Consider the following 13111-nt stretch of genomic DNA (forward strand, 5'->3'; position numbering starts at 1 on the left):
TATATATGTGGGTATATACACACATATGTGTATATATACACACACACATAGTTGTCAATATATATATATATATATATATATATATATATATATATATATACAGGACTCATTTTAGTATGTTCATGTATGGACATAACAAAATTTAGTAGATTTTGTTCCCCCAGTACTTCCTTATTCCTATGCCCTCCCCACCTCCCTTCTTCTGGATTCTCTTCATCTACTCTATTGGTTTTCCTTCTATTTTTGTGAGAAATGTCCCCCCACACATTCTTTTTAATTCTGAGCTCAGAATTTTTTTTCTCTCTCTGGCTAGCTTCCACATATGAGAGAAGACATTTGTCCTTTGATTTTATGAGTCTGGTTTATTTCACTTATAACCATGTTCTCTAGTCTCCTCCTTTTACCAGCAAATGACATAGTTTCATTCTTCTTTGTGGCTAAATAAAACTCCATTGTGTATATATACCACATTTTCTTTATTTATCTGTTGATGGGCACCTGGGCTGGTTCCATAACTTGGCTACTGTGAATTGTGCTGTTGTAAACATTGGTGTGCATGTATCACTGTAGTATGCTGATTTTAGCTATTTTGGATAAAAACCAAGGAGTGAGACAGGGGGTTCATAATTCTTTCTTATGTATAGTGTCTCATGTCTGATTTTTTCATGTTTACTGAAGCAACGGGTTCATGGGCTAAAATGAGCAATCTGATGGCTTTCATTTATTCATTTCCTTAGCCAAAACAATGATCTCTTACTGTCAGTGGGCCAAACTGCCAATGGTCAACTTGACTTAGAAGATTCACTTTCAAGGAGAACAAATAGCTTGATATCTAAAATTCAGCCAATTTCTTATTAATTTATTTTTATACAATTATGGAGGATTCTATTTTGTGTCAAATGCTGGGTCCTTCAATTTAACAAAACAAGTAAAAATGAATTTTTAAGGAAACAAAATGTTTTCAGGCTTCCCCCCAACAGAAGGCTGTTCAGTGTCATATTTTGTAAGCACTGATGACTTGTGCTGCCTTATCATTGCTTATTAGTAATTTAGCCTTGTGCAACTCAGTTCATCTCTTTAGCCTTTCACTGTTTCACCTGTAAAATAAGGATAATGATGCCCTCTCTTCTGGAAGGCAAGGAACTGAACAAATTCCCGAGGTCTTTTCCAGATTGAATGACTTTAATATTTATGTTTATAGGTATACAGGTCAATATGTACACATTCTTCTGAAGTGAGTAGGACCAGATTGCTTCTCCTGGAAGAAAAATATTACCAAGTTTGATTTTGAGCTTTCTCTAAGACAGATACGGGCATTCTACTTTTAAAGAATGTTAATGTACTTTTTGCATGGGGCTAGGAAAGTTGCTCTAGCTTATCAATTAACCATATTCTCAGTACATTGCAAGAAAGACATTAAAAACAAAATATGTGTGTCATGGAAGGAAATTAGGATTCTAGTTCCCTTTGCTACATAAGATGGCAAATATGGAAAGTCTCATCCATTTCATCCTCAAAATTCTCCTCAAGCTTGAAAATTCTATGGCTCTATTTACATGAGAGGTTTTGAAACTTCTCTGTAGTAGGACTTGCTAGTTAAATCAGCCCTTTATACCATGCTCAGAATTAGTTTATTGGTTTGCAGGAACTATACCACAATAAAGACTCTCCAATAGGATATTCAATTAAGAGCAAAATCAAACAATGTATGAAGTTTTAGCATACATCATCAGAAAGAAGATTAATAGTAGCTTATATACCTTAATAACAGGAAACTTTGTCTCTATTGGCTTCTGAAGCCCTTTCTTCATAAACTCTTTTGGACTATGACATATGAAGTTTATATTTTGAGCAAGTTAATCATGCTCTTCCATCATAGCTTTCTGGTAAAAGACAATAGGCTTCCTTTGCTTCTTCTAAATGGCTTCAAAGTACTTCATAGAATCTATATGAACATTTAAAGCGTAGGATACATCCTTGTGTGTGCATTATATGTTATCCACTTCAAATGAAAGACTTGAATTCCCAGTTGTTTTGCTGTTTTTGTTTTTATCTAGAGTATTCTTTTGTCCCACAGTCAGTTAGGTAAATTTTTTCCATTAGAACATGGTACTTCCTCCCCTTTAAGCTTAGTGGATTTGTGTAATTATGAAACATATAATTAAAATCAATTATGTGCTAATACTACCTAATATTTTGCTACCAAGTGCTTTTGGCTACCACATCAGATTCTGTGGCTTGGCAGATAGAAACTTGCTGACTTCTTAACTTCATCTTTGTCAGCTCCTCCACTTCCCCACCGCAGTCTAAACTGCCCCTTTCCCAGGAACTAAATAAAGCCAATGCTTAGGTATGTTGAATTTAGATTCTTTTCTTTTCCAAAGCTGAACTGTATATAGCATTATAAATTCTATCATCCTCCTTGTTTCTTCCCTCTGTTCTCAATCTCCAACTCTGTCTTTAAAAAATATTCATTTATATTTGTAATAAGAAATACTAGTGTATTTTACCACCTATGCAAAGGGAAAGCACATAAACCATAAACTTTGACGTACCACAACTAACCAAAGGCCTTCTGAACTCATGATTATGTAGATATTTGCTAACTCAAAAATATAAGGTGTAGAGACATAATTTTAGCTTCTAAAAGAGTCTATCAAAATTTAGCTCTAGTCAAGGAAGAACAGATACTGGCAGAATAGGGGAGCAGATAGATGGCTGCTTGAGCTGGGGCAGGGGAGGCAAAAATCCATAAAATGTGACCCCTGGATCAAAGAGCAATAGATAAACCTAAGAGCAATTTCCAGAAAAGCAAAATTAATTATCGGCCAGATTATTTTTTTGAACTAAGCACCAATTTGATTAAGCTTCTCTAGTCTTAGTGTACCAGAAATCTTCAGGAAGAAAACTGATTTCAAGTATGGCTTCCTCTGCTGCCACCCAGTGGTTAGTAGTGTTGTCTGCACCCACATCCATTTGTAAATGGGGATTAACAGGTTGAGCATTCTTAATCCCAAAATTAGAAATCTGAAATGCTCCAAAATCTAAATTTTTTGAGAGCCAACATGCTGGATTAGGGATATTAAGCCAGTAAAATATGTGCAAATATTCCAAAATCCAAAAAGAAGTCTGGAGTCTGAAACACTTTTCGTGTCAAGCATTTTGCATAAGGGATATTCAACCTGCAGAAGTAAAAATAATTAAGAGTGCTCATTATATACCAGCTACTATAAAAAGTAGCTATTTATAACAAAGAAGCAAATAGAGTCACTTATCAGAAAATAACTTGCTGAAATGATATTAAATAATGTAAATAATATAAAAAAGTTTTAAAAGTCCTATACAAATGAAATACTTTCCCACTTACATGACTTTACTAGATAACCGGTGAATGGTGAGTCATAATTGGAATCCAAGCTTACATAAGTCCAATAAAGTAATTTCTTCCATTTTATTAATGAGATAATTGAGATGCAGAGAAATCAAACAATGTGCCCAAGATCATTTACCTATAAGTGATGAAGCCTGAATTTAGCCCCAGCAGGCTGACTTCTTACCCAGTACTACATAGCACTGTGCTATAATGTTGCAAAAGTAGCGGTTTATCAACTTTCCAGGGCCTTGCAGTGTTGGGAGGATTTCTCTATAGTCCAATCAATCAATAAACCACCCTGAACCCCAACAAGTCAATGTCATAGCACATTTCACTCTGTCTTTCCACTCGTATTCTTGCATACATAAGGCCTAAACCTCAAGTCACTGTGCTTCTTACCATAGTGACTTTTCCACTCTCACTGGACCATGAACTTTAGACCTTATCTACTCAACAGTCAGTAGCACTGATTTTACTAACTTCAGATGAACCATATACCTGCCCTGGGTTCTTACATGTACTCTTTCTTATGCTGGGCTCAGCAGGGCAACAGTATAATCTGTGAATATGCTTTCAGTCATAGTTATGAAGGGTCAAAATGAGGTTCAGGGAAACATAGTCTCCATTACTCTTATGATCTTATATGAGTCAGTCTCCCTGGAATTTTAATTTCCCCTTGTATGAAACAAGAGAGCATATTAAATTGTGAAAGTGGGTGATTTAAGTATTTTGAGTCACATATCTCTTTGAGGAGCCATTCTGATAAATTATTTTGACAAAATATTCAGCAAAACTGCATACACACAGACACAGGCTCACATACCTCAGAGTTTACAACACTGTGCAAGCTAAACAATGGCCCCTCAAAGATGTCTACATCCTAATTCCTGGAACTTGTAAAGTAATATGGAAGAAGAGACTTTGCAGATGTGATCAAGTTAAGAATTTTGAGATGAGATTATCCCAGTGTACTCACAAAGGTCTTTATAAGAGGGTATAGGAAGAATTAGAGTCAGGGAGAAGGAAAAGTGACAACAGAAGAGTGTTAAGAAGGGTTAGAGTGAAGCAGTTTGAGAAATCAATACTGCTCGCTTTGAGGATGGAATGGGTCATGAGCTAAGGAATGTGGGTAGCTCCTAGAAATGAAGAGGCAAAGAAGTTGACTCTCTCCAACTGCTTGCAGAAGGAACACAGCCCTGGTGACACCTGTATTTTAGGCTACTGAGACCTGTGTCAGAACTGTAAGAACCATAAACTGTTCTAGAACTATAAGATAATAAATTTGCATGTTTTAAACCACTAAGTTCGTAGTTATTTGGTGACAGGAAACCTAATGCACATACTGATATGTTACAGTAGCTTATGAATCCACAAGCCTATGGACAAATGATACCCTCTGGATTAAGACCTTTTCAAGGTCATTTCTAGCATGAGCATCCTAAGATTCTATATGTGCTGATGCTCTGTCCTAGGTACAACTGTTGCTCCTAAAATATATGTATATATTCACATATATCTAATATTTTATAAGTAAAATACAATGTGTTCTAATATTTAAGGTGTTCTAAAGTACAGAAAGAATAGCTGAATATAAAATTTATTTGTATGTATAGGTGTTTCACCTTAAGTTATAAATAAAAAGACCTATATCTAGTTTTCTTCTGTAGTTACTAGTCAGTGGTATACTATAATGAAACTGTATATTATAAGTTATTCCATAATATTTCAGCATTTGGAAATGTGAGAAAGCAAATGCCAAAGCAAAAAACAAAAACAAAACAAAACCCCCCTCCCCAAACCTACAATATTTTGTAAAAAGAGGAATCAGGATCTATGTGGCACTTTACTGATTGTATAAATTTCATAAATCAAGAGTAGCTGGCATATTAATGATGAATCTTTGCCTAATATTTTTTCATGTTGAGATTAACTTGAATTTGAGAAAAACATTTACAAAACAAGCATCTTTAATTCAGTAATGACTTAATAGATCCCATGAAATCCTATGGGAAAGGCTTGTATTTTATGGAGGATAAAAGCAAAAACAAGAAAAATATCCAAGTTATTACAGCTAGAATAATAATTAGTATGCAATTCAGTATTGCTCACCATCAGGGCCTTTGAGTTCCTTCTCTGAAATGTTTTGGGAACCACCTGGGTGAGGTGCCTGGAGCCATCTTGACTGGCTCTGCATTGCTTGGGCTCCTTTAGTCCCTTTCTGGCTATCTAGGCTGTACTTCCACAAGTGCAGGCAAGCCCTGGGTGTTCTCCACATATATGTCCCAAGCCTGCAGGATGGTGGCAGATGACACTGAGCTCCCCAGTTGATCAAGGACATTCCTTACAAGGGAATGGAACTGCTTACTTTAGCACTGCCCATAGGCTGCTTGCCTACTGGGGGCCATATGTGGAAGGCAGTGTGCAGTCAACATTGAAGAAGATTCCATTCTAGGAATGCAATGATTATGGCCTAAAGATATGGTTGGAAGGTGTGTGGTAAAGTTAGCTGACCAGAAAGCTTTGGGTTAGATCTTAATTTGTGCTCGTCAGGAAAACATTCTTGGGGAAACTCACTGGAAGCCAGTATTCAGGAGAAAACCTGATGGGGTTTAATAAGTAATGATGTGATCAGGGATATTAGGTTAGGGATGTGATATTAGGATAATGCAGAAGCAAGAACTATAATTGTTTCAATATAAATGACAAAGTCATAGCATATGTGTAATAACACCACTATTTTTCTTTTAAATAGTAATGAGAGATAAGAAATCAGACAGGAACAGTGCATTTGCAAATAAAGAACATGAAGAGGGCTGGGTTGTGGCTCAGTGGTAGAGCACTCGCCTTGCATATGTGAGGCACTGGATTCTATCCTCAGCACCACATAAAAATAAATATAAAATGAAGGCATGTGTCCAACTACGACTTAAAAAATAATAAAAAAAAAGAACATGAAGAGATGGTTCTTTAACCTCAACAGGAAGAGATGGTAAATGTACACTATGGAGAATTCTCAGAATGACTAAACAAATGTTTATGTACCTTGCCTTATTATAATTTATTCTAAGTCTTCATCAATAAGTTTATTATATCTTACAGAGGCCTATGAATTGTTTCAAAATATTTTCAATTTAATTAACTAAGTGTTTAAATAGACTGAGAGCCCGGTTTTTTAACAAGGCCCATTTGCCCACTGTAAAGTACACCAATTGCTGAAACAACGAATTTTGCAATAATTTATTTTCAAGATGGCGAAGTATAGAGATAGGAGACCCAAGTCTCAAATCTACATCCAAAGGATGGGGTTTGGGGATATTTATGACATAAAGAATCAGGATATTTAAGATATGTGGACAGGTGATTGGAGATGAGATAATTAGGGATGTGTACATGTGTAATCAGCCTTCATAGCTCTTCATAGGAAGTCTGTTCAGAAATTAGTGGCATTAGAATGATCTGAGTATGAAGTTTCTGGGGGCCCTGATGTCAAAAGGTCATCCATTGGACACATGCAGGCTCAAGTGAAGAGTTGATGGCTTCAACAAAGATGATCTTTAAGTCCCTGAAAAGTAACTTAGATAACCATTATCACGACCTGTTCATCAGAGATGTAATCCATAGCAAACCTAGTGGAAGGCTAATGATCTATTGCTCAGCTGTGTGATCTCCAAAATTGGTGATGTTTAAAATCAACTAAAAGCAACTAAATCTGAAGCTAGGTTTTCCCTCCAAATGTTTGCCATCTAGATCTTTCATACCTTAGGGGCGACCCTGAGTCACTTTTATCACAGGAAGCCAAAGAATTAATTACTTTAAATGTTTGTTTTAACTCTTAAGTTCATTTTTCTTCTATACATTTTAAGGCATTTGCTTTGTATTTCAGTAGCCCTATTTTCTTTTGCTCCTTTGATTTTTCCTCCTTCCCACCTAGTCCCTTTTAAATCCAAAGCATAAGAGGGTGTGTGTGTATGAGAGAGATTAACAATAATACAGCGATGATGATGGTGATGATGATGATAGCAAAGATAAAATTACCAAAGTGTTCTAGGTGAAAGAAAAGAAAAATGTACAAATTTTATTTTTTGTCTGCTCACCTGTTCTTACATGCAAGGTCATGTTGAAAGCATAGTTCACACAAAACTCTTGTGGTCCTTGCTTTGTTTTTGCCCAGAATTGAGATCCCCTTCTGATATATGGCTCAAGAGCATTATCCTGAGGCTACTAGGAGATAAAATATTACACATAAAATATTATTCCTTTTAGCTATGAGACTTTGGGTCAAAGAAATTAACTGTGGTCTTAAAGTTTGATTCCATACAATTGGCTCCAAAATGAACAAGATCTTGAGAAATTATTGGCTCTTACCTCTGCAAAGAAACTTTTAAATCATCTTACACAAAGCCCTCATTTTATAGATGGAGAAGGTGAGACCCAGCGATGTGGTACCTTACCCAAATTCATGTGTTAAAGTAATTGCAAAGATCCAAAACCTGGTTTTACAATCCCTGGTCCAGTGCTTAACATCATACCATTACCCCTCCACTGGGCTTATTCATTCTGAGTGTAAATACTTTTCTGAGTGACTACTTTGTTTTAGGTACTGGTATATGTGCTAAAATATAGCACCAAATAAAATTTCTGCCTTTGAGGAAAGACTACGAAGGGATGGCTTATGTGGTCACAGAAGGAACATTAGTCCAGACAGTGGAAAGAGTGAGTGCAAAGACCTTTGGAGAGATTATCTTGCATGTCTGAAGTGCAGCAAATAGGTTAGTGTGGCTGGAGCAGAAGTGTAAGTAACAGGTTAAGGTCAGAGAGGAAAGAAGTGTTGCAGGAGAGCATCAGGGAGCCAGATTCTACAGGACCTACATTTGTAAAGATATAGACCTTTAACCCGAGACGTGGGTGAGGTGCAGTTATGAGCAAAGGAGTAATCTCACCTCATGACACTGTAACAAGATCATTCTGGCTGCTGGATTGAGTCAGAGTAGACTGTGAGATAAGGGTGAAAGTGGGGAGATCAGTTAGGCTAGAAGTATTACTGAGATTCCCACCTCCAATCAAAATTTTACATAGTTATTTGTATTTATGACTGCTGAACAGCCTTTGAGATACCTGGGTAAATGAAACATTACCCACATGAATGGTAGGAAAATTAAATTAAACATTAAAAAAGGAATTCTCAATTCTGAGCTTCTAAGAGTAGTGTAAGATTGAGAACTCATAGGCATAGGAAAGCAAAAATAAACACCAAAACAAAATTTAAAGACATAATATTAAAAGATAATTGAGTTTGCATTATCCACAGAAGAAACTAAGATGAATCCAAATGATTAAGGTTACTCTTAGGTATACCCTAGAAATTAGTGCTCTGATGTGTGAGGGGTGAAAAATTATTCCCAAGATGTAGGCTCTCTATTCACCTCACAGATTGTTTCTTTTGCTGAGAAAACAAAACAAAAATACTTTTTAGTTTGAATCCATCCCATTTATTGATTCTTGGTTTTAATTCTTGCACTATAGGAGTCTTATTAAGGAAGTTGGGGCCTAATCCCAGATGATAAACATTAGGGCCTACTTTTTCTTCTATTAGACAGAGTCTCTGGTTTAATTCCTAGGTCCTTGATTCACTTTAAGTTCAGTTTTTGTGTATGGTGAGAGACAGGGGTTTAATTTCACTTTGTTGCATATGCATTTCCAGTTTTCCCAGCACCATTTGTTGAAGAGGCTATCTTTTCTCCAATGCATGTTTTTGGCACCTTTGTCTAATACAATAATTGTAATTTTGTGGGTTAGTCTGTGTTCTCTATTCTGTACCATTGGTCTACCAGTCTGTTTTGGTGCCAATACCATGTTATTTTTGTTACTATTGCTCTGTAGTATAAAGTCTAGTATAGTGATGAAAGAACTCAAAAAGAAGCTAAGCACCTAAATAAATAAATAAATAAATAACCCAATCAATTAAATGGGCCAAGACCTGAACAGACACTTCTCAGAAGAGGATATACAATCTATCAAGAAATATATGAAAAAATGTTTATCATCTCTAGCAATTAGAGAAATGCAAATCAAAACTACTCAGATATCATCTCTCTCTAGTCAGAATGGCAGCTATTATGAAGACAAACAATAAGTGTTGACAAGGATGTGGGGAAAAAGGTACACTCACACATTGCTGATAGGACTGCAAATTGATGCAGCCAATATGGAAAGCAGTTTGGAGATTCCTTGGAAAACTGGGAATGGAACCACCATTTGACCCAGCTATCCCTCTCCTTGGTCTATACTCAAAGGACTTAAAAACAGCATACTACAGGGACACGGCCACATTAATGTTTATAGCAGCACAATTCACAACAGCTGAACTGTGGAACTAAACTAGATACCCTTCAGTAGATGAATGGATTAAAAATATGTGGCCTATATACACAATGGAATATTACTCAGTATCATGACATTTGCAGGTAAATGGATGGCATTTGAGAAGATAACACTAAGTGAAGTTAGCCAATCCCAAAAAAAACAAATGGCAAATGTTTTCTCTGATATAAGGAAGCTGATTCATAGTGGGATAGGGAGTGGGAGCATGGGAGGAATGGATGAATTATAGATAGGGCAGAGGGATGGGAGGGGAAGGGAGGGGGCGGGGGGTTAGCAAGGATGGTGGAATGTGCTGGACATCATTATCTAAAGTACATATATGAAGACACGAATTGGTGTGAACATACTTTATATATAACCAGAGATATGAAAAAATGTGCTCCATATGTGTAATAAGAATTGTAATACATTCCACTGTCATTTATTTTAAAAAAATCAATTTTAAAAAAAGGTTAATCTCTTAGGGACATTTTTCTTTAGCAATAAAAAAGAACAGAGAACAGAAATGCTTCAAGGGATATTATATTTTTCAAATCACTAATAAACAACAGTTGCATTGTATCTTCTAGTTTATTATGTTTCCAAACACATTTCATGCTATCCAAATGATCCCATAAAGTTTGTAAATGTTTAAGGATGGGCTTCTCACTTCTGGCTTCACAGACCATGATGGTTATTCTCACTATACCATTTGCTTACCTGCACAGCTTGAAACATACTTGTTCCACACCATCTTTAATTATAAATTAAGGGTCAACTTGCCTCTTGAGAATTTGCCATATTTTCAGATAAGGGCTTCTTGTGCTCTGTGAAATGTTTCTCTCATTGACAAATGAAACTAAGGGATCAACTAAGAAAAATTTAATGATGTCTAGGTAGGTATGAGAAGGTAAATATTTGGGGGCATGTTTTTCTTATGGTTTAGGTATAAGGTATCCCCCAAAAGCTCATGTGTCAGACAATGCAAAAAAGTTTAGACGTAAAATGATTGAGTTATGAGCTTTAACCTAATAAGTACATTAATCCAGCTGAATGGATTAACTGGGTGGTAATCATATAGACAATGGCTAAGGGAAGTAGGTCACTGGGGGTGTGCTTTTGGGATATATGTTTTTGTCCTTTTTAAGGGGAGTTCCCTCTCCTTCCTGATTGTCATGTCCTAAGCTGTTTTCCTTCTCCATACACTTCTGCCATAATGTTTTGCCTCAACTCAAGCCCAGAGTAATGGAGTCAGTCAGTTGTGGACTAAGACCTCTGAAACCAGGAGCCCCAAGTAAACTTTTCCTTCTCTGAAATTGTTCTTGTCAGGTCTTTTGGTCACATCAAAAAACCTGACTAAAACAGTTCTTTTGATTACGCTAGGTCTGGAACTCTCTAAGGAAACTATCTCTAGTATTAAAAACACCACTCTGGAACATTTGGAAAAACAGAGGTTTTACAATGATACGTAACAGGTTTGAAAAGGATGTCTTACCAAATTTGTTAATAAAATAGTAAAATGGTCATCCCATTCATTAGATTAAAACTTAAATGGCAATAGCAACTTTCTTTTTTAATATAAATATTAAATTGGCTGTTTTGCTACGTCTCACCTATTTTGGTAGCTAGTTTGCATTATCAATTAGAAAAAAATTTACTTTGCATTTTTCTTTGATACATGATTCAAAGATGAATTTTCATCTTTTTTTCCAAACATATGCTGTCTTAGTGACTTGTCATTTTGGTTACCAGAACATCATTTTTTCAGTTGTTCTAGCCAAAAACAAACTATGACTCTTCTCTTATAACTCATGTCAAATCATACAGTTTTATCTTCAAAATATATTTGGAATTTTATCATTACTTTACCACTTCAATTACTGTCACTCTGGTCCAGATTTCCATTGTCTTCTACTTAGGTTACTGCCATAACTGTTCTCTATACTTTCAGATGTGGTCCCCCCTAAGAACTCTTACACCATAGAAACTACTGTGGTATTTTTAATCAAACCATTACTCTTTCATTTAAACATCCAATAATCCTATAACAATCTGCAATAATCCTCCTCTTCTCCAAAGTTCACTGGGCTTTCTTCACATTGGCTTCCAACATGCTATGTGGGTTCCCACCTTATGACCTTTGCAATGGATTTTGCCCGGAAGCTCTTTCCTGAAAAGAGACAATTGTAATTCCTCTGAATTAAGGATATCCAGAAAATGAAACATTTTATATATGGAAAGTTATTTTATACATTTTATTTAACTCTCAGTATAGTCAGAAGATTCCTCTGACCCAAGCTTAAATGAATATTTAAAACACGGAATCGGTAGAGATTGTTCTTGAGTATGTTGTTATAAAGTATTCCTCTGTTATAAGTAAGCAATATTTCCCAATTAAAAAAAAATCGAGATGCCTTATGGTTCATGAGACATCATCATTTTAACAAGAGAAAATCTCAGAGCCTCCGTCATTAGAGAGTTCTTATTTAAAAAGTGCTCCCCCTACGAGGTAAGTGAAATCAGATTTAATACAGAAAACAATAGGAAAATAAATGTGGAGAAAATCTGTTAACATGTTGGGAGTATTTTCTTACATTTTCCACATTTTTTGCTACACATAATCATATAATAAAGGAACATAAACACAAACCTGGTTATTTAATATTTCTCTCATAAAAACACCACGCTTATTTCCCCATCCTCTTATTTTTTGCCATTATGGTTCTCTGACAAATTTCTTTGTGACTGCTGCGCACGCTTGGAGTTGACAATGTTATTCTCATAAGTAACATTACCAAATCAAAGGTTCTTAACATTTTTCAAGGTACAGCAAAATTTTACATTGCATATCAAAACTGTTACTGACGTCTACATTCCTCTTCATCAATTCACAAAAATACATCATCATAGGCATCTTTATTATATGCAAGCCGAGTTCTTCCACAAATTCAAAAATAAGGCCTAACCATATGAACCTAAAGGTCAGATCCCCAGACCCCAGTCGATTTCTCCCTTGGATTCACCTCTACTTATTAAGGCGCTGAGCCTACCCGCCCCACGCATTAGCAGACCTTCTGCTACTCCGCTTATGGGCCTCCGCAGTGGTCCCAGCCTCTCGCTCAACTCCTGAGGAAGCCCAGCAACTTGAACTTGAACTTGGAGAAGGGCAGAAATGACCTGAACCTCACCAACAGCAGGCTGGGGGTCCGCCTAGCTTCAACAGCAGGTAAATCAGAAACCGTAAAATGCCCCAGTTCGCAGACGTCCCCACCTCCCGCCACTGGAGACAGCGCCCGACCCAAAGGTTAAGTGCACCTTCACCCCCGACTCATCGAGCGAGGTTGCCGCGCTGAGGGCTTCTCAGGCTCAGGCCCTGCA

The 13111-nt window shown here is 36.4% G+C and overlaps 1 long non-coding RNA gene across 2 annotated transcripts; it reads right to left on the reverse strand.

The window, feature by feature from the left end:
* Positions 1–11721: 11721 nt before the first annotated feature.
* On the reverse strand, positions 11722–13090 carry LOC107154793. Of its 2 annotated transcripts, none has more exons than XR_007343867.1 (2): positions 12922–13090; positions 11722–11903 (listed from the first exon to the last, which is right to left on the reverse strand). It is a non-coding gene; the product is annotated as an uncharacterized LOC107154793 (long non-coding RNA). The 2 variants fall into 2 exon arrangements; XR_001505111.2 differs by having other exon boundaries at positions 12805–13042.
* Between the last annotated feature and the right edge of the window lie 21 nt (positions 13091–13111).

This window comes from Marmota marmota, unplaced genomic scaffold (genome assembly GCF_001458135.2).
Source record: "Marmota marmota marmota unplaced genomic scaffold, marMar, whole genome shotgun sequence".
Classification (NCBI taxonomy): domain Eukaryota; kingdom Metazoa; phylum Chordata; class Mammalia; order Rodentia; family Sciuridae; genus Marmota; species Marmota marmota.